Source organism: Pelodiscus sinensis, chromosome 18 (genome assembly GCF_052426305.1).
Source record: "Pelodiscus sinensis isolate ZL-2025 chromosome 18, ASM5242630v1, whole genome shotgun sequence".
Classification (NCBI taxonomy): domain Eukaryota; kingdom Metazoa; phylum Chordata; order Testudines; family Trionychidae; genus Pelodiscus; species Pelodiscus sinensis.
In genome coordinates this window covers 13,070,499-13,092,507 of record NC_143069.1, presented here as the reverse complement: position 1 = coordinate 13,092,507, position 22,009 = coordinate 13,070,499, and positions in this window count along the sequence as shown.

Below are 22,009 nucleotides of genomic sequence, written 5' to 3'. Positions count from 1 at the left end.
AGGGCTCGTGGCTCCCGCCCCTGCCGTAACCATGAGCCGTGAATCATTTAAAATCGGATCCTGCTGCCTGAGTCCCCACTTAGAATTCGGCGGCATGGGCAGCAGGATCTAAACACAAAGTGGCCAGATCACAGTGTTAGGTGGGTTGCATCTTACCCAGCCCTGTTCTCTGAGCTGGTTTCGAAACCTCCGTGTCCTCCTTATGGTCTGACAGCTGCAGTTTTACTGCCTGTCTCTCCTCTCCTGGCCCAGCCTAGCCGCAGCTAATGGACTAACTCAGGTTAGCATCACCTGCCCTGTCTTGGTGACTCTTCACAGCTGAACGGCCTATAAGGCATCGTGCTGGTCTTCTGATCTCTTGGTGACTCCTCTGCCTTCTGTTTATTTCTTTCTCCCTAGCTGGCCGATCAAGTCAAACCCTGTCAGTGCGTGAAGGCCCCAGGAATTACAAGTGCGATGGTCTCCCATGCCCAAGGTAATCGGCTGGCTAGTAATGGATGGGCTGCTTGGTTATCAGGTTAGGCTGCACAAGCCAGGTCTATGGGACCCCATGGCCAGCTGGCACCTGGTTCACAGGGAGGCAGCTGTACTAATCTGAAAATGGCTGGAGGACACCACCATCATTAGGCTCCAGAGTTACAGCACTCACTCTTCTTGGAGCTACTTGTCCGAGGCAGGCAGCACAGCTTAGCAGCTCAGTGGGACGTCTTCTTTTTAGTTGTGAGATCTGGGCACTTTAGAATGGCTGTAGCAATTGAAAGCAAAGGCGCACAGCTATAGGCATGTAGTTTCCAGCTTTATTCACCTAGGTGGCTGATTCCAGGAAGCAAGGGTGTGTGTGTGTGTGGGGGGTGGGGGGGGTCCTGTACAGAGGGTTCCCTGGCCCCTCTGCTTCCATGGCTGTGCAACTGCCACCAGGTGGATTAGAACCTGGGACTGTTGGAGCTTAGGGCAGGAGCTGCTATAGCTTGAGTTATAAGTCAGTTGCCTCTCAGCATAGGCTGAAGAGCTCCCTTGTAATAACTGCTTGCTGGACGTGGTCTCAGTGCCACTCCATAGGATAGTGACCCACATCAGGTGTGTGGGTTACAGCTGCAGGCCTGCTCCCAGCATGCGGATCTGCTCTCTGGGCGGCGTCTATAACTCTGTGGCTGCAGCCCTGCTCCCAGGACTGGATCTGCTCTCTGCCCATAGGCGTGCGCAGCACATTTCATTAGGGTGTGCACCCAAAGAATGTTTTTAAATGTACTCTTTGACCCCCTTGACCCCCGTTAGCCACGCCCCTGACCCCCATTAGCCACGCCCCCTGAGCCCCATTAGCCACGCCCCCTGACTCCCATTAGCCACGCCTCTGGAGGTAACACTTTCAGGTCAATATGGACACATGACCAGAAATAAAAGGTGTCATGTGACCCCCCCCCCCCAAGGACTTTTCCCACCATCCACTTACCAATAGGGATTAGTTTGGCCCTCACCAACCCCCCCTCATGCAACGATCCTGCAATTGCATTAACCCAATGTGTGAGACATTAACTCGGGGGGTGGGGAGGCTGGGGGAAGTGTTCCCTCTGAGGCTGTGTCCAGACTCCATGCCTCCGTCGACGGAGGCATGTAGATTAGCCACATCGGAAGAGGGAAATGAAGCCGCGATTAAAATAATCGCGGCTTCATTTAAATTTAAATGGCTGCCCCGATCTGCCGATCAGCTGTTTGTCGGCAGATCGGGAGAGTCTGGACGCGATGCCCCGACAAAGAAGCCTTTCTTCATCGACACAGGTAAACCTGGTTTCCCCTGGCACCTGCATCTTCCCTTACCCCTGCACCCTCTTGGTGCCTCCCCCTTCCCTCACTGCCCCTGCCCACTTTGCCCACTCCCTCACCACCCTCTGCCCCCGTTCCCCTCATGCCCCTGTGCCTTTACACGTGCCTTGCTCCATCTCCGCCTTCCTCATGCCCATCCCTTCTTTCAAGCCTTCTCCCAGCACCTCCCCTTCTCCCCTCTAGCCCCCAAAGCCCTTCCCCTCTCCTCTCCTAGCATCATCCTGTCCCCCCCCCCCACTGACACCTCCCCTCCTGCCCTTTTCCTCATTGTCTCCACTTGGCCCCCTGGCATTTGTCTCTCTCCTACACCCTGACCCTTGGTGCCTTCCCCTTTCATCTCCTGACCTGCCCCCCTCCCCTCAGCACACGCCCTTTCCTCTCTGACCCTTACCCCCTATTTTTCCCTCCTCTTCCAGCAGCCGCCAGCTGGTCTGTAACAGAGTTCTAGGGTCGCCCTGACTGTGTCACCCTTCTGGTGCTCCCCCTACTCTGTCTGTCTTAGGTTTCTCAGCCCCCTTTTGGGCCACAAACCCCCACCCCGCAGACTCAGGTTCCCAAAGTTCTGGCAGTCCCCATCACTTGGTGCCTGCGCCGGGTCTGACTCGTAGGGTTGCCAGGTAGACCCTCCCCCAAAAAAACGGACACACTTGATCCTGGGCAGGGGGGAGGGAGGAAGAGGGACTGGCTGGGGGGGGGGGGGCAGGAACTGGCTGGAAGGAAGAGGGGATGGGAAGCAGCTCTGGGGGGGAGGGGCCAGATCCTGACCCTGGCCCCCCCTTCTCCCTCCCCGAGGCCAGTCATGCTGCCCCTGACCCCCCCTTCCTCCCTGAGGCCAGTCGCACTGCCCCCGATCCTGACCCCGGCCTCCCCTTCTCCCTCCCCGAAGCCAGTCATGCTGCCCCTGACCCCCCCTTCCTCCCTGAGGCCAGTCGCACTGCCCCCGATCCTGACCCCGGCCTCCCCTTCTCCCTCCCCGAGGCCAGCCCTGCTCCCCAGCTCAGTGCGGGCCCCTGCGCTCTCCTTAGCTCAGTCCCACTCTGCCGACCCTGGCTCCCTCCTGGCTCCCTGCTCTGCCAGTCAGGCTGAACTGGGACTTTAGCCTCTCCCCGTTGTTCCTGGGGACTGTCAGTCTCAGGATCTTGATCTCTCATTTCCCCTGCCTTTCACTGAGTTTCAGTAAGGAGCTAGCAGCAATAATGCCTCTACTTTTTCCCCCACTCCTGTGCGGAATACATTTTGTTATGTGCACCAAGGCATGCACGGATGTGCACTGTTACGTCATGTGGAGTTTCACAGTATGGGAAGAAATCAGTGGAAATACAGAGAGCTTGTGTAGTTGCAAGTGTCCATTTTATTGCATAGCACGGAGCTAGCTAGAAAAAACCCAAACCAGCTGGGCTGACCCCCAGTGACCTAACGCAGTTACTATAACAACAAGATCTATGTCTACACCCAGTACACCACATGCACCACCACTAGAAACACATGCTACCGGCTAGCAAACTGGGCAGCATTTGAATGTCTCCTGGCTGGCCGCCCAAGAGCTCAGCTTGCAGGGAACACTGGCTAACCGTCCCCTTCCACCTGGAGAAGGGAGAGACAGGAAAGCAGCAACAGAGCATCTGCCTGGGGGAAGCCCGAATCCCATACAGGAGTGGAGCCCTGTTCCTTGTTCCAGGCCCTTGCTAGAGTCCCCTCCCGTAGCTGCAGCTATGGCCGGCAGTTTTAAAAGCGGACTTACGCTGGCCCTGCAACCCGAGCGACTCTGTCAGTGGGTGCTTATCACTCCATCACCTCGAGCTGTTTAACCAGCTTGTTTAACCAAGGAGGGAGGGAAAGGGAAACCTTTGGCCATTTGAGGGTTGCGTGCCAATGGAGGGAAAGGGGATGGATAAAAAGGGGCCGAGCACAGGGTGCTGCCTCTTTTTAAACCCAGGCCCAAAGATGTCCTGGAATTCTGGGCCACTGGCCTGAAGGAGATGGTCAAACTGCCTGGCAGCTGGACTTTTGGAGTCTTGTTATTCCTGGGCTCCTGGTAGCGATGGCTCCCATTCCAGGGGATTCCTGCCAGGTAGTTTACCTCAGACAGCAGCTTTTATTCCTCCGTGTCACTTCTCCCGGTATCTGAGACTTTGGTCATGGGGATCAAGCATTTAACATGATTCCAAGAGGAACCGGATGGTTCATCTAGCGAGCCAGGCTCACCGATATTTGAGTAGTTAATAAAAATCCCTAGTTGCTGTGTGTAGGTCTAAAAAGGGAAGGTTAGTATCATTAGTCTTATTTTACAGACAGGGAATAACCTCTCCAAAGAGCACCCTGTGGGAGAGGCAGGAATAGAACCCAGGTTTCCTGATACCACATTCAGGGCTTTGTTACCAGGCTATATCCTGTACTAGAATGGATGGGCCTGAAGCATGGGCCTGGTGTAAGGCCTGAGGCCTGAACCAAGGTAAGCAAGAGTTAGCTGAAGAGAAACAGACAGGTCGTGTCAAAAGCAGACGGTTGCCTGAAAGTCTTGGGACTTAACCCTAACTGTCTTGCCTGGAAAGGTTGAAACCATAGACAAAAGGTCCTAGAAAGTCTCCAGGAATGCTAGAGAAGCAGGAAGCGAGTTGACAGGAGGCCAGGAAAGAAAATGGAAACAGAATTTGAGGTTTTGAATTGGAAGCAGTGATGTGCCTGTTGTGTGATCATGCCTGGAAGATGTGAATTAAGCCAGGAACCTGGGCAAGCAGAATCCAGCGACGTTCTTGGCTAGGGAAAGACTAAATCTTGGAACAAGAGAGATGTGAGTAGAACAGGGAATTTTTAGTCAGACGCTACTAGGTTATTTTCTTTATTTTTTTAGTTTGTTGGACTTCTTTTTGCTAAGCACATGTAACTATCCCCCTTTACCCTGGAACTCTTCAAACTGAATCCCAGGGAAGCGATTTTCTGTGTTTTAATCTTTCTTTTTTCAGTTTCTTTGTAACACCTAGCAACCACGTAGATACGCTGGAGGGCAGTAGATATGCTGGAGGGCAGGGATAGGGTCCAGAGTGACCTAGACAGATTAGAGGATTGGGCCAAAAGAAATCTGATGAGGTTCAACAAGGACAAGTGCAGAGTCCTGCACTTGGGATGGAAGAATCCCGAGCATAGTTACAGGCTGGGGACCGACTGGCTAAGTAGCAGTTCAGCAGAAAAGGACCTGGGGGTTACAGTGGATGAGAAGCTGGATATGAGTCAACAGTGTGACCTTGTAGCCAAGAAACCTAATGGCATATTAGGGTGCATTAGGAGGAGCATTGCCAGCAGATCCAGAGAAGTGATTATTCCCCTTCATTCGGCTCTGGTGAGGCCACATCTGGCGTATTGTGTCCAGTTCTGGGGCCCCCACTATAGAAAGGATGTGGACGCATTGGAGAGGGTCCAGCGGAGGGCGACCAAAATGATTAGGGGGCTGGAGCGCATGACCTATGAGGAGAGACTGAGGGATTTGGGTTTGTTTAGTCTGCAGAAGAGAAGAGCGAGGGGGGTTTGATAGCAGCCTTCAACTTCCTGAAGGGAGGTTCCAAAGAGGATGGAGAGAGGCTGTTCACAGTAGTGACGGATGGCAGAACAAGGAGAAATGGTCTCAAGTTACAATGGGGAAGGTCTAGGTTGGATATTAGGAAAAACTATTTCACTAGGAGGGTAGGGAAACACTGAGATGGGTTCCCTAGGGAGGTGGTGGAATCTGCATCCCTAGAGGTTTTTAAGTCTTGGCTTGACAAAGCCCTGGATGGGTTGATTTAGTTGGGATAGGTCCTGCCTTGGGCAGGGGCTGGACTTGATGACTCCTGAGGTCTCTTCCAGCTCTATGGTTCTATGATTCTAAGTAATGTTTCACCAAGTGTATTTGTTTTGTTAATAGAAGTCACATTTTTAAAACCATGATCTGATTCCTGCATCCTAGAGGGCGGAAGGTTCTGTATGCATGTGCCTAAGACAGCAAGCCATACTACTAGGAGAAATTACAGGTTTTCAAGCTCTCTCTGGAGGGAGTGTCAAGGACAAGGAAGGTACCCCACAGGAGGGAATTCTGAAATGCGCCTGTCTGGTTCTCAAAGGGGTTTGTGCATTTGGATGGTGGCAGCAACACCAACACAAGCCTCCAGTGGCAGGGTATTTTAAAGTCTCTTGTGGGCCCCCACCTTCTGCACTTGGAGTGCCAGAGTGGGAAACAGCCTTGACATGACCCCTCTCCAATTTATCAACATCCATCTGGAATTCTGGTCACCAGAGCTGGGCACAGAACTCCAGCAGCAGAAGTTCAAGTGCCGAATAAAGAGGCTAAGTCGGTTCCCCACTCTGGCACTTGGAGTGCAGAAGGTGTGGGCCCAAAAGAGACCTTAAAATACCGTGTCTCTATGGGCATCTGCTTCAAAACTCCCCAAGGTCACAGATTCCCTGAGCTTAGGAGGGTTGCTGCCTCCACCCAAGTGGAAAAAAACTTTTTCTTCTTGAACCCAGGAAGAAGTCACTTGGGAACGTATTCCAGAAGGGTACCCCAAACTCTTTTACACAAGAGCCAAAAGAAATCTGATGTGGTTCAACAAGAAGTGCAGTGTCCTGCACTTGGGACTGAAGCATCCCAAGCCCTATTACAGGCTGGGATCGACTGGTTAAGCAGCAGTTCTGCAGAAAAGGCCCTGGGGTTTACAGTGGATGAGAAGCTGGATATGAGTCAACAGGGCGCCCTTGTAGCCAAGAAGGCTAATGGCATATTAGGTTGCATTAGGAGGAGCACTGTCAGCAGATCTAGGGATGTGATTATTCCCCTTTATTTAGCACTTGGAAAGAAAAAAAGAAAAATGAAAACAAACTGTAATTTCTGATAGCTGTCCTCTTAGTCTTAGGCAGGTATACACAGACCTCCTATTACTTTCCAGGATACAAAATCAGATCATAGCCTTAAAATAGGTGATTATATTAAGAAAACAAAAAGGTATTCATTTGTAAAGCTGACTTGGCTGCTAGGAGTTATAGCGCAACTGAGAAAAGAACAGATTAAAACACAGACAATTGCATCCCTGGGATTCAGTTTAAAGTTATAGTGGGGAGAGGAGGGGATATGGATTTAGCACAGAGGAGTTTAACCAAACAACAAAACAAAAAAATAACCTGATCGCATCTAAATAAACATTCTCTATCTACTCAAGTATCCACACTTCCAAGGTCCAGTCCAATTCTAGGCCCAGGTATTCTTTTTTTTAGGCATGATGTCCCTGCCCAGTTCAATTCATCCCCCCCCTCATCCCCTTCCACAGCTCCAGGATTAAACTCACAAAGAAAAACAGCAGACAGATTCCCTTTTAATGCAGATCTGAACTCTTTCTTCTCACTGGTGCTCCTGGCTCCCTGCCAACACTTTCTAGCTAGCTAGGTTTAACCCTTTAGTCACTGAATACTGGGATGTTCAGAAAAGAACAGTGGGCCTCCCATCCATCACAGAAGCGAGACAACCTCTTTACTCCTGCTCAAGCGTTTCCTGTTTATACATCCCAGAATTACAATAGCTTTTTAAGCCCCAACGCCACAATGGGAGCTCATGTTCTGCTGATTACCCACCATGACCTCTACATCTCTTTTCCCCGCCCTGCAAGTCTGGCCCACAGAACCATGGGAAGTGGCATAGGCTAGCCTGGGCCAGGGCAAAGGAACACGTGGGCCTTTCTCTTCTCCATCTCTCCCTCTGCATTGCACAGCAGGGCGCAGGAGTGCCAGGGGGCTCTGTGGACGCTGTTTGGCTTAATGCCAGCGAAAGCAGGGTCTACAGGAGTACTTACGGGCTCCTAGTGTTAAGAGCTGTGATGTGGTTGCCTCAGCAGCGTGGCTCAGTGCTTCTGTTCTTGGAGCTCTGGTGTTATCAGTGGTCAGTGCAGGTAACGCAGCCTGCTCCTGCTGCAGATCTCGCTGTTATGCACAAAGACCGACCACAGGCACCGTCTGGTGACAGAGGCACTTGGCCAGGTTTATAGCCGTGTAGTCACAGATCTAGTGCCCTGGATTTGCGGTTACGCGTGCACCAACTCAAGTGCTCCAGGATGAGGAGCAATTCAGTCAGTAAGTCTCTGTTGTCCCTTCGGCCATGCAAAGGGGGTAAGGCCAGGCACCCCAATATTTATAGCCTAAAATAAACTTGTCTGGTTTCGGACATTTGTTTGCTCCCTCCCCTTGTACCTAGTACCTTGAACCGAAAAATATTAGCGGAGACACTGTTGAGCATCCACTGAGGATGCGCTCGGTGAGGCTAATCTTCGTGTTTTACCTCATCCCCGTTGCAGGGTTCCAGACCAAGGAGGATATCTACTGCCTCGCTTTAGCGAAGGCCCTGTACACTGTGCCCACGCCAGTGACTGCTGGGTTTTATGCACCATGGGGACATTGCAAAAACCTGCTCTTACACAAAATCAAGGGTGAGTACTGCCCCGGGGAACGTAAGACGGGGAAGGAACCTTGTGGGGATGGGGATTAGTGGATGACAACCATCTCCAAAGAGCCAGAGCCACCCGTACTCATTTGCCGATTATGCAATCGCATAGGGGACCTGAAAATTTGGAGCAGCACTGGGTTTTCATGTCCACTCCACCCACCTGCCTCTTCCTATCCATGGTCTGTGGCTCTGCTTCCTCCAGCAGCAGAAGTTCTAGAAGATCTAGTTAATTTACAAGTGACAAAGTCTGCTCGAGCTACTGGCAGAACATCGACGACATAGTAATGAAGCCATTTAACAGGCATTTGCCAACCTCTGCTAAATGTTTGCTGAATTTACTGTGAGAGTCGACAGGACCTTAGTTTAAAATGTGTTTGTTTATTAGTGTGTGGATGAGGGTTATAAAATCACATCGCTAAAAATTCAACATCCATCTGGGCTGCTGTTGGGCAGATGGGCACCAGTTTAATAGAACGGTGTAGGATCCCATCAATCCTAAGGATGGCTTTGCCAAGAGCTACCCATTCTTGATTGCTTCCCAGAAGGGAGGGATTGTGAAGCTGGAAGACCCTTCAGGAGGAGAGATTTAAGGCACTGCCAGGTACCTAACATATCTTCCTCTTTTATCTCAGAGAACATGGAAAACGAATCGAAGAAGAAAGACCAGGAGGAATTTCAGCGGACGCAGAAGATGCAGCGTGACAACACTGGCCGGGATCTACTCAAGCTCCTGTTACTCATGATCTTCTACCGCCCGGTCCTGACGGAGCAGCAGAAGTGGAGAAGGAACGTGAAACACGTCTTCATCCATTTCAGCGCCTGGGAGTACGCGGGCTGCGACCAGCTCTGGGCAGGCCTCATTACCACACTGTGCGACGGCATCGAAAGCCACTTTGGTCTCCTACCCATGAGCATTTACAGGACCATAGACAGGAAATGTAGCATCATCGAAAGACCAGGGGATCAGGAATGGGTTAGCAAGAAGTTCCTCTTCCTCCCGCTGTGGGTGGCTGTGATCCTTTTGATCATGGTAGCTATTGGGGTGGGTGGTCTCCTCCTAGTGTTTGGGATCCCCATCGGGGATGCCTCGGGAGACGCCATAGCTGTCGTGGAAGGCATTGGGGTGACGGCTGTCAGCGTCTCTGCAGCAGCTGCCATACGGCTCACTATCACAGTGGTACGAAACATTATCGTCACCCAGAAGAGCCAGCTGGAGAGACAGATGAACCAGACGGCTCTCAGCGCACAGCTGGGCTTCATGAGCTGCGTGAAAAGCGAAGTCAGGACAATCACTGGGGGTACGTCTACACTACAGCGCTAGTTCGAACTAACTTAGTTCGAATTAGTTAATTCGAACTAAGCTAGTTCGAACTAGCGCATCTAGAACTAAAAACTAGTTCGAACTAGCGTTTTGCTAGTTCGAACTAGCGCGTCCACACTGATTGGACGCAGGGGGGCATTTAAGGGCAGCTGAAACCGGTTCTGGCAGGGCATCAGGTCAGCAGTTGCTTTGTGTGGCTGCTGTCTGAGGCTATCTGAGGCTCGTGCTTAAAGGGACCCCCCTGGACAGCCGGTTCTCAGCTTTTCCTGCTTGCTTGCCAACCTCGCCGAGGGACAGCAAAGCGTCGGTCTCTGTGCCCGTCTGTGTCGGTGCTTCCCTTCGGGGGGGACCGCCGCAGGTGGCAACATGGAGCCACGGCTCGCCCTGCACCTTCTGGTGCACTTTCTGGACTTGCTGCTGCAAGCCTGCCAGCAATGGCTCGAGGCTGCCTGGCACCACCTGGGGAACGTCAGCCCCCTGCCTCTCCGCCTGGCCGCCCTGGGGGCCGTGGAGGAGCCGCGGCGGCGCCCCGGCACCGGCGTGCCCCGCCGCATCTGGCGTCTGGACACCAGCAGCGACTGGTGGGACCGCATCGTCCTGGAGCGCTGGGACGACCGACAGTGGACCCAGAACTTTAGGATGAGGAGGGACACCTTCCTGGAGCTCTGCGAGTGGCTCGCCCCTGCCCTGCAAAGAAGGGACACTCGCATGAGGCCCGCCATCCCGCTCCAGAAGCGGGTGGCCATCGCCCTCTGGAAGCTCTCCACGCCGGACAGCTACCGATCCGTCGGGAACCAGTTCGGCGTGGGGAGATCCACTGTCGGAGCAGTGCTCATGCAGGTACGGCGCTCGTCGGCCACCGAGCCGGAGGGGAGGGGGGCTGCGAGGAGGGGATGGGCCGCCCCAGGGACAAAGGGGGGGGGCGGGAGGAGGCGAAAGCGCCCCGCACCGGAGGGGTCGGGCTGTCCCGGCCGTACTACACGCCGCCAGGGGGGTTGCTTCCGGGAGTGGGGCCCGGGGCACTGCCAGGGCACGCACGCTCCCAGCCACCCGGGCGCCCCACTGATTGACGCTTTGCTGTGTCTCTCTCCGCAGGTGGTCAAGGCCATCAACCGGGTGCTGCTCCGCAGGGTGGTCCGCCTCGCCGACCCGGATGCCGTCATCCGGGGATTCGGCGCCCTCGGCTTCCCCAACTGCGGGGGGGCCATCGACGGGACGCACATCCCTATCCGTGCCCCGGAACACCAGGCGTCCCGGTACGTGAACCGCAAGGGGTACTTCTCCGTCATCCTGCAGGCCGTGTGTGACCACCGGGGACAGTTCACGGACATAAATGTGGGCTGGTCCGGCAAAGCACACGACGCACGGGTGTACCGGAACTCCTCCGTGTGCCAGCGGCTGCAGGACGGGACCTTCTTCCCCGACCGCCACATCAGGGTCGGGGACGTGGACATGCCCGTCTGCCTGGTGGGGGATGCCGCCTACCCACTGCAGCCGTGGCTCATGAAGCCCTACACGGGGCACCTCAATCCCTCCCGCCAGGCCTTCAATAACAGGCTGAGCAGGGCCCGCATCGTGGTGGAGGGGGCCTTCGGGCGACTGAAAGCCCGCTTTCGATGCCTCCTCACCCGTCTGGACCTGGCCGAGCACAACATCCCTCCCGTGGTGGCGGCATGTTGTGTGCTCCACAATTTGTGTGAGCGGAAGGGGGAGGCTTTCCTGCCAGCCTGGATGGCTGAGGCTGACCGCATGGCTGGACACTACGGTCAGCCCCGCACCGCCGCCGTCCGGGAAGCCCAGCGGGGGGCCATCCGGATCCGGGAAGCCCTGCGGGAGAGCTTCCAGGTGGAGGAGGAGGAGGACTGACCTCTCCCTGCATGCCCCACCGGGGCCTTCTTCCACCCTACCCCCCCCCTTCCCCTTTCCCCTCCCTACCTACTGTCAAATAAAGACACCTGTTTTTCCAACAAAAACGTCTGTTTATTTCACAGAACTAGGGTGGGGGAGGGAGGAATGAAGGTGGGAGAAGGGAGGGGGAAACCTGGGACGAGGGAGCTGGAAGGGGAGGGGAGGGAAGAGAGGAAGGGAAAGGAAAGCTCAGGGATGGGAGTCCGGCTGCCTCTCCCGTCTCGCCACACTGCGGGTCCGGGGGCGTCGGTGGGGAATGGTTGTGGAGGGGGGGGCAGAGAGGACAGGGGGTGTGGAGGAAGCAGGAGCGGAAGCAGGAGGAGCAGGGGGAGCAGGGGGAGCAAGAGGGGGAGAAAGAGGGGGAGCAGGGGGAGCAAGAGGGGGAGCAAGAGGGGGAGCAGGGGGAGGAGGAAACGGGAAGCGGTCCAGCAGGCTCTGGAGGTGGCCTCGCAGGGCACGGCCCTGCTCCTCCAGGGCCTCCAGACTCCTCTGGCGCAGCCTGAGGTCCTCCTGGACCCAGTGGTCCTGGAGACGGAGCTGTCGGTCCAGGAACCGGAGATGCCGCCTCTGGTAGTCCTCCTGGTTCCTGGCTGACCTGCTTGCCCGGGCGCGGGCGGCTGCTGCAGGCGGTGTGGTGCGCCCTGCAGGCCCCGGTGCTGCAGCTGTGGTGCAAGAAGACCAGCGGTCAATGACCCCAGGGGCCCAGGTGTGTGAAACCCAGCTCCCCTCTGCAAGGCCAGGGCCCCTGCAGGATCCCCAGCTGCTGCTCCGTGGTGGGCAAGGCCCAGGCGCACGGTCCCGGGGCTCCCTCTCGCCCCAGCCCCCCGTACACATAAGGGGAACACGAGGGTACTCACAGGTGGACGCCTCCCCGGCCTCTGATGATGCAGGCGAGCGGCTCTGTGGGGTGCCTCGGGGGTCCCGGGTCCTGGGAAGGCTGGCGGCAGGCTCCTGGCTCTCAGAGACCTCTTCCTCCTCCTCGGTGTCCAGGAGCGGTCCCTCTGCCCCGGGGTCAATCACATCCCGGGGGGCAGGGACGGCATGAGGCCCCAGGATGCGGTCCAGGGCATGGAAGTGGGGGCAGGCCTCCGGGTCAGCCCCTGGCAGGCAGGCCCGGGAGTAGGACTGCCGCAAGTCCTTAATTTTGCAGCGCACCTGCTCCCGGCTGCGCTGGTGGCCCCTGGCGGCCAGACTGGCAGCCATGCGTCCATAGACGGCCGCGTTCCGGTGGCTAGTGCGGAGATCGTGGACATTGGAGGCTTCCCCCCAAACCTCGATGAGGTCCACGATCTCCGCACTTGACCAGGCGGGCGCCCGCCTTTTGCGCCCCCGGGCAGGCTCCCGGGAGCCGCCAGGCTGGTCGTGGGGAGCAGTGGAGGGCTGGGAACCCTCGGATGGCTGGCTCATCCTGTGGCAGGTGCAGGCTGTGCAGGCACGGGTGCTTGCAGCCTTGCAACTGGCACAAAGTGAGTAGCCAGCCCGTGGCCCTTTAAGGGCTCCGGGGCCGGGAGGGGGGCAATAGAGTTTCCCTGGTGTTGGCCAGAGTGGCCACCAGGGAAACCTGGGAAGCCTTAGCCTCCCACTAGTTCGAACTAAAGGGCTACACAGCCCTTAGTTCGAACTAGCTAGTTCGAACTAGGCGTTAGTCCTCGTAAAATGAGGTTTACCTAGTTCGAACTAAGCGCTCCGTTAGTTCGAATTAAGTTCGAACTAACGGACCGCTAGTGTAGCGCCTAGGAAAGTTAGTTCGAACTAACGTCCGTTAGTTCAAACTAACTTTCTAGTGTAGACATACCCTGGGTTCCTGCAGTACATGGAGATCTTCCAGCGGCGGAAGCTGCGGGTGGTGCTGGAGATCACCCACTTGGATACATGCAGCCCTGACAAGGTGGTGGGCGTCCTTGATGCCATGAACATCCTCCTCTCAGAGGATGACGCCCCTTTCATCTCCATCCTGGCTGTTGACTCCAGCATCATTGTCGACTGCGTGGAAAGCTCCAAGTATATGAGAGGTATGGCCAACAACGGCTACGAGTTCTTAAACCGCATCGTCACCCTGCCCTTCTCTGTCCCTCGGATGGACTGCGACACCAAGCGGAGGCTGATCAGGAATATCATCGCGCGCAAGGAGCAGCTAGAGGCAGAGGTCGGCTTCCGGCAGGATGGCAAGATGGAAGCCAGCTCTGACTTCCTCAACATCTCTCGCTACCATTCGGCCAACCACGATGCCCAGAATCCAGTTGCAGAGGACAGCCAGATACCTCTCATGGTTGGAACCCCAGCGCTGGGAACCGGCAGCTGCGGGAAAGGTATCCGAGCCAAAGACCACATTCAAGATGCTTTCGACTACCTCCTGGATGACGCCTTGAAGGAATTCATGACAGACAACGTGGTGCAGATGCGGCGCATCGTGAACACCGTCACCATCACCATCAGGCTGCTGGCGAGTAACATCCCCAAGGATGAAGTGTGTCCGAAGAAGGTGGTGGAATGGGTGCTCCTTGCCAACCAGTGGCCGTGCCGTCTGAGCTGGCTCTTGCAGTGCATCGAGGATGAGGAGCAGAGGAGTCGAATGGGCAGCTGCCATGGAAGCCCGCTCCGCCCCGACATGTCTCTGTGGGAGGTCTACGAGAAGTACATGGAAGAGCTGGACATGCTGAAAGGCCAGATGGAAAAGCTGCTGGAACTGGACCAGGATCCCGAGCTGTTCCACACTTTCCTGTGCGGCAGGTTTCGGGTGGAGGAGGCCCTCTTCTACCTCCCCTTCACGGTCAATTTGGACCCATCCCTGAAAAGACAGATGGAGCTGCAACGTGGCAGCCACAGACTGAAACGGACAAAGAAATTCGACAAGCTCAGCGCCTGCACTCTGCTGGGTATGACGGTGGAGGATGTCTGCCGAGAGGTGGGTCACCCTTGGGTTTCCTTCCTTCGAGCAGGGCCAGCTGTCGATAGAATGTCCATGCCTCTTCATCGCAAGAAGCATGTCATTCATGTGACAGCAGCTGCCCACAGATGACGGCTACAGGCAGAGCCATCTTTGCAAATCCTGGGGCCCTGAATAATTGAGGGCCCTTCTGCAGGATTGCCTGGGCCTTTTCCCCTCATGCAGCTTCTGCTGGAGGTCTGGTCGTTCCTACTACCTCCCTACCCCAAGCAGGGCTCAGGAACTAGAGCAGAGTTGCAGATCCTCTCTGCTTGCTAGCTTGCTGCTGCTGCTGATTTGAACCCCATAGCAGATTTGAACCTAGGCCCTCTAGGAGTGTGTCTAAACTACATGGCTCTGTCGATGGAGCCATGTAGATGAGGCAGAGGGAAATGAAGCCGCGATTTAAATAATCGTGGCTTCATTTAAATTTAAATGGCTGCCGCGCTCTGCCGACCAGCTGATGATCAGCTGTTTGTCGGCAGATCGGGGCAGTCTGGACGCTTCCCCGTCGACGTGAAAGCCCTTTGTCGACCTCCCCGGTAAACCTCATCCCACGAGGCATCAGGGGAGGTCGACAAAGGGCTTTCATGTCGACGGGAGCGTCCACACTGCCCCGATCTGCCGACAAACAGCTGATCATCAGCTGGTCGGCAGAGCGCGGCAGCCATTTAAATTTAAATGAAGCCGCGATTATTTAAATCGCGGCTTCATTTCCCTCTGCCGATCAGCCTCATCTACATGGCTCCGTCGACGGAGCCATGTAGTTTAGACACACCCCTAGAGGCCTCGACAGCTGGAGCCATGAAGGCAGCTGGCTCCCAGCTTAGGATGTAGAGCTCCCTTGTTCTTATCTCTGGCTGTAAGAGGTCCAATTGCCACACGAAGGGACAGTGAACCACACACACTAGGCGTGTGGATTACACTGCCAGCTGAGAGGAGCACGTGGGGGAGGGCGAAGGGAAAAGCCCTGCAGCAGACAGGACACAGCGTCCCCAGAGACGAACCGGCAGAGGCATATCCTCAGACATACAAGAACACATGGCTGCTGCATTGGGGAACTCAAAAATTTGGTGCCCAAATTTTCCGGTGCCCTATGCAGCTACATATTTCCCATGGGCCTAGGGACAGCCCTGACTATGGGCCCCAGAGCTGGGAGAAAACTGTCCCACATAACTGGTGCATAACTGGAGGGAGAGGAGCGAGAACTAGTGGGGGTAGGATGTTGAGGGGAACAGGCGGTGTGGGATGGGGGCTTTCGGGGAAGGCACAGTGTGGGTTTGAGGCCTCAGGAGTAGGGGGGCACATGAGGGGGAATGGGCAGAGTGAGGATGAGGGGGAAAGGGTGATGTAGGGGGCAAGGCCACAGTCCGGGCTCTGCTAGTTCCCCCACTTTCTGCTGCTCCTGACTCTTGGTTTGCAGAAAACATTTCTTCTTGGAACAACTCGGTTCCTTGCAGCTCTTTCCTCCAACCCCGAAGCCATTGGCTGGCTCTCCCCGGGTTCATCCTTTACGCTCTGAAGTGACTTGGGTCGGTTTTAAGACTGGGAGACCCGTAGCTGTCTGTTATGCACTCCAGAGAGAAGAGAGGCAAAAACATAAATACTCTTGCTGGAGGCCTGCAGCGTAATACCCCTTATCCAGAATAACACACAAGAACCCTGAGGCTATGTCTACACTGCTAGCTTTTGCCTGCAGAGAGCATGCTAATGAGTGCCAAGAAGTTGCTAACGAGTGCTTCATTAGCATACTCTCTGCCTGCAAAGGCCCGCAGTGTAGATATAGCCTTAGGTCGAGAGGCCCAACTCCACCCCCGTCAGGCTGACTGCATGCTTCCCTCCAGCCTACAAGCAGGGTCAGGAAACCTTCCCTCTTCATTTCAACACACCCCTCCAGTGGTCCCTGCATTGCTAGCTTTTGCCTGCAGAGAGCATGCTATTTCCCCTGCCGTGCCAACTTGCTCAGCGGTGCCCCTAACAGAATCCAAGCACACGGCAGTGGGGTGTGCAGGGTACCATGCCTGGCCCCACAGCCGGCCGGCCCGCCTTGTTTGCTAGAATCTGAGCAAGCCCAGACAGGTTCCTCTCGGGAGCTATAGCGGACCCTTCCTAAAAACGTGTTTGGCGACCTGTTCAGTAGATGCACGGCACTAACGGGTGCTCCCACTTCTCTTCCAGATGGACACAATCGGCTTGAAGGAGGAAAACGTCCCGCTGTACAAACAGAGGCTGAGGGACCATAATCTCAACGGGCGCGCGCTGGTCTACAGTAACAACACTGAAATCAAAGAGGCCCTGCACATGAGTCTTGGCGAATGGACCCTCTTTAGCATCCATTTCCTTGGAGTGTTTCCCCCGGCGAATTTGGCCTCTTCTGTGGTGTCCCCCGTCCCGTTCCACGTCAGGCCAGAGGCTCTGAAGAACATGGTTGCCTTAAGAGAGACTGTGGCGAGAGGGAGCAAGCTCTCTCTGAACAGCTCCAGGGAAGATCTTTGGGAAAAGAGATAACTCTGAATTCTGAACACAGAGGTGAAAGTGCCCTGGTGCGCAGCTCCAGCAAGAACTGCAAAGACCTGGGCTGCAATAGGACAGTACCTGTGAGAAACTGTAAAGTTACTTTCACGGCTGTTACCAGATTTGCCCAATACCCTGGGGTATGCTCATTTATCAGGGTTACCCTTATGGGACTGGGGGAAGGTTAACAGTTCTATCAGTGTGCTGTTTGTGCTTACTTGGGCTCTCATATGGAGCTGAATTCTCCCTGCTGCCAATTCCCCCTCCCACTGGAGCTCTCCTGCAGGAACTAGGTTCCTCAGGATGGGGTTCTTCCCACCTTAGCAACACACACAGACACTCACACCCACTAATCAGAGCACGTCTGAGAGGACTGGGTACTCAGCACTCACAAGCTGACCCCCTCATATGTCCCTGGACTCAGCTGGCTGGGTTTCACAGCAATGCCACACTGCACCCTCATGTGCCTTTGGACTCCGTGGGCTGGATTAAACAGCACTTTAAGCTGCCATCCTCATAAGCCCCCAGGTTCAGCACCCCTTATCCCCACTTTCACACCACAGTCATTCACAGGTAAACCACACGATGAGCAAACCCCACAGGATTTTGGGCACTACAGGGATCTTTTGCTTGGGTACAAGAAGCGTTGTTGGAGAGCGAATGGGGAAGCCAAAACAACACCCCTTAAGGAAGAGTGAGCAAAAGAGAAAGAAAGAGAGAGAAGCAACCAGCTTAACAATGAAAGTGATTTATTTCTGAGTAGTGAATAGATATCAAACAGTTACAATATTAAATCTAACAATTACAATATTAAATCTAAATTGAAGCTGATTACACATGTTAGGTAACCATATAACAGTTTACACAGGGCAGGGTCAGGAGGCTATGCTTAGAGAGATAGTTGAGAGAGAGAAAGAGAAAGAGAGAGAGAGAGAGAGACCTCACCACTCCACGGAGCTTGCACTGATCGGGGTTCCCAGATGATGATGGTAGCCGGGGGTCCAGAGGGCAGGAGAAAAGCAGGACAGAGCCCCCAGCACGATCAGACAGGAGATGAAGAAGTCTCAATGGAACTGATGCAGTTTAAGTCCAGGTATCAGAACAGTTTTCTTGGGGCAAGGATAGGAGTTTTATAGAGATAGTTCAAAGAGAAAGAGGAGAGACACTAGAGACTGATCACACCTGGTTATGGGGGATGTTCCTTGAACGAGCTCACAATGCAACTTGGCAGTTTCAGTATTTTAGATGTCAATAGGATCGTTACTAGAATTGGTCTGATAATGACTAATTTGGGTGTGAGCAGGCCTAGGTTCATTAGCATCTGGAGCAGGGATTTCCCATCAGGCAGTGCTTCTCTGCTTTCGGTGTCCCATAGTTCAGTGCGGTTCCTGCCTTGGAAGAGCTGCTCTCCATTCTGTATGCTAATGAGATGTCCCTCTGTTCCATCTTTAATGTAAATGAGGCTGGGGTGTTTCCTTAATTGTATCACCCTTGTCTGAAGCAGTTTAGGTGTGTGTCTTCCCTGGCCTTTTCTTTGCTTTGTCTTTGATTCTAGCAGAGGCCTGAGGGAGGGGGATAGTTTTCCATGAGTATCACTCCCTGACTCCCCAAGAGCACAAGGCTGACAGGTGACCATGTTCTGGTTCCCCAATAATCACAGAGCTGGTGGGTAACAGGCCGCCTGTACAAAACCAGAAGCAAGATCGGGGCTTTCGCCCACAGTGTACCTCCCTGCGACTCCAGTGACATCGCACGGATGAATCATAGAATCCTAGAGTTGGAAAAGACCTCAGGAGTCATCAAGTCCAGCCCTCTGCCCAAGGCAGGACCAACCCCAACTCAATCATCCCAGCCAGGGCTTTGTCAAACCGAGACTTAAAAACCTCTAGGGATGGAGATTCCACCACCTCCCTAGGGAACCCAGCCCAGTGCTTCCCCACCCTCCTAGGGAAATAGTTTTTCCTAATGTCCAACCTAGACCTCCCCCGCTGTAACCTGAGACCACTGTTCCGTGTTCTGCCATCCCTCACTACTGAGAACAGCCTCTCTCCATCCTCTTTGGAACCTCCCTTCAGGAAGTTGAAGGCTGCTATCAAATCCCCCCTCACTCTTTGCTTCTACAGGCTAAACAAACCCAAATCCCCCAGTTTCTCCTCATAGGTCATGTGCTCCATACCCCGAATCATTTTGGTCAAGCTCCCCTGGACCCCCTCCAATGCGTCCCCATCCTTCCTGTAGTTGGGGGCCCAGAACTGGACACAATACTCCAGATGTGGCCTCACCAGAGCCGAATAAAGGGGAATAATCACTTCTCTGGATCTGCAGGCAATGCTCCTCCTAATGCCCCCTAATATGCCATTAGCCTTCTTGGCTACAAGGCCACCCTGTTGACTCATCTCCGGCTTCTCATCCACTGTAATCCCCAGGTCCTTTTCTGCTGAACTGCTGCTTAGCCAGTCGGTCCCCAGCCTGTAACAATGCTTGAAGCAATCAGATGACAAGAGAAGAATTAGGGATCCAGGGGGGGAGGAGGGGGGGACTGTACTGGGTCTGAGGGATTTGGGGCACATTCATGTCAACGGGGCTGGTGACAGACGTTGTCGGGCCCTGGGTAATGTATGGGAGGGGGTCGGCTCTAGACCCCCTCAAAGGGGCAAGGCTCTAGACCCCCTCAAAGGGGCAAAGCTAAAGGTAGGAGGGGCAAGGCGAGGGCCAATCAGGCCTTAGCGCCACCCACCCTGCACCAGACAGAGCTCTAGGATTGATTTCATTTGCCCGGGTCTCTGGCAGTGGCGGCTGCCATAATAGTCGATACAGTGACCCAGAGGCCTGGACCCTTTTAAATCATCAGCTCCCGGGACAACTGCCCCCTTTGCCTCTCCCCCTCCCCATCCGTGGCCCCTGTCTGTGGGGCTTCAGACCCTGGTGGTCAAAGTATTTTGGTTTGGTTAGTACAGCAGGGGACAGGGAGTTGGGACATATGGGTCCTATTCCTAGCGCTGCCACTGGCTTGCTGTGTTTTTGAACAAGCTGCTCCTCCTTTTTGGGACTCAGTTGCCTCTGTAGTAATTTGAGGGTTGGTAACATAAAATCAGCAGGCCTGAATAAAGGCCGGTAACATAAAAACAGCAACAGGCCTGAAATCTAGGAAGCAAGACTTTGGCTCAGTGGAACCGCAGGCAGGAAAGAGAAATAGTATAAGCCAGATCAAGCATAAAGGTCCAGGCACAGGTACCAAGCACATTTATAGAATCCTAGGGCTGGAAGAGACCTCAGGAGTCAACAAAAAATCCTCATTAAAAAAAAATTGTTTGGTGTTCCTCGGTCTTAAAAAGTTTAAGAAACACTCGTCTAGACAGTACTGGGTCCTGCCATGAGGGCAGGGGGCTGGACTCGACCTCTCGAGGTCCCTTCCTGCCAGCTACATGTGGCAATGAAACGGTAACTCGAACTAAGTCCTTAGTTCGAATTAACTGTTACATCTCATTCTATAGCCGCGCGGCAGTTACTTCGGGCTAGTGGAATTTCAAAATGGCGACCGGACGGGAACATGCAAATAAAGCCTGGGCTATTTAAATCCCGGGCTTCATTTACAACTCCGGTTGCCTGCTTTGCCTACCTAGCTCAAATTAACGAGCTAATGTAGACATACCCTTATTGACTAATTGAGTAGTCGATGGAAATTCCACCAACTACATCCCTCGGTTGAGCTACCACATATGTTTTAGAAAGACATCCAATCTTTATGGCTTGTGTGTAGTTCAACGCATTAAATTCCAAGCAGGTTGCTGAAGTTTCTTTTTTTCATCATGATTGGCAATTTGACCAGCCTTATACAGTAATGGATCTTTACCATTCCTCTGATTTCTTTTGTTCCCGATATATTTAAACATTTCCTAATTATCCTTTATGTTACTGGTTATAGATTTTTCCCCCCAATTTTAGCTTCTCCTATCAACTGTTTGCTTTTTCATAACTCGCATCCTCCCTTTTTTCCCATTTGCTTTATATTTTTTTCTTGTGGTGTTTATGACAAAAACTAAAACATAGGACATAAACTTTGAGTCCTATTTATAGTACTTTAGGTTGGTTTAATGGAAAAATGGGTTGATACAGAGTAAATTGGAGTTCAAAATAACCCTTTCTCGGGCAATTTTTCTCTCGAAAGCCTCACCTTTTTCAGCCTCCTTCCACTAACTTCTGATTTTAAATGTCTGGATTGTTAGACATGTGCTCAGGAAACCTTACCTGTCACTAAACATAGATTTTGTTTGTGTTAATTATAGATATGAATGGAGCTAGTTAATCCCTGTTGTAAGATTCCAGTGGAGCCAAAGAAAGTAAACAAGTAACTAATTTGGGTCAATCTTTCTACTTGACAGTCCCTAGGAATCTACCGTTTCAACATTTCCTGGGAACAGAAACACAAGTTAGAACAGTGATAGAAATGTAGCCGTGTTAGTCTGGTGTAGCTGAAACGAAATACAGGACTATGTAGCACTTTAAAGACTAACAAGATGGTTTATTAGATGATGAGCTTTCGTGGGCCAGACCCACTTCCTCAGATCAAATAGTGGATCTGAGGAAGTGGGTCTGGCCCACGAAAGCTCATCATCTAATAAATCATCTTGTTAGTCTTTAAAGTGCTACACAGTCCTGTATTTTGTTACAAGTTAAAACACTCATTAATTTTGGCTTCATTCAGCTTTCCCTTCGAACAAATTAAAAACATAGTTGATAAGTGGCAAAGTTGGTGCATGGGAGTGAAGGACACGTTAGCTCATTATGCCTACACAGGGGGATGTCACACTGGTCTGACCAGTTCCAAGGACAGTTGGGCTGCCATAGAAAGGGATGCAGAGCTGCTCTTCAGGAGCTCCATGGATTAGACCTATACTGCTGTTGAAGGAATTGGGGCTCTCAAATAAAAGAAGTCCCTTGCCTTAGAATCATAGAATCCCAGGGCTGGAAGAGACCTCAGGAGTCATCGAGTGCAGCCCCCTGCCCAAAAGCAGGACCAATCCCAACTCAATCATCCCAACCAGGTCTGTGTCAAACC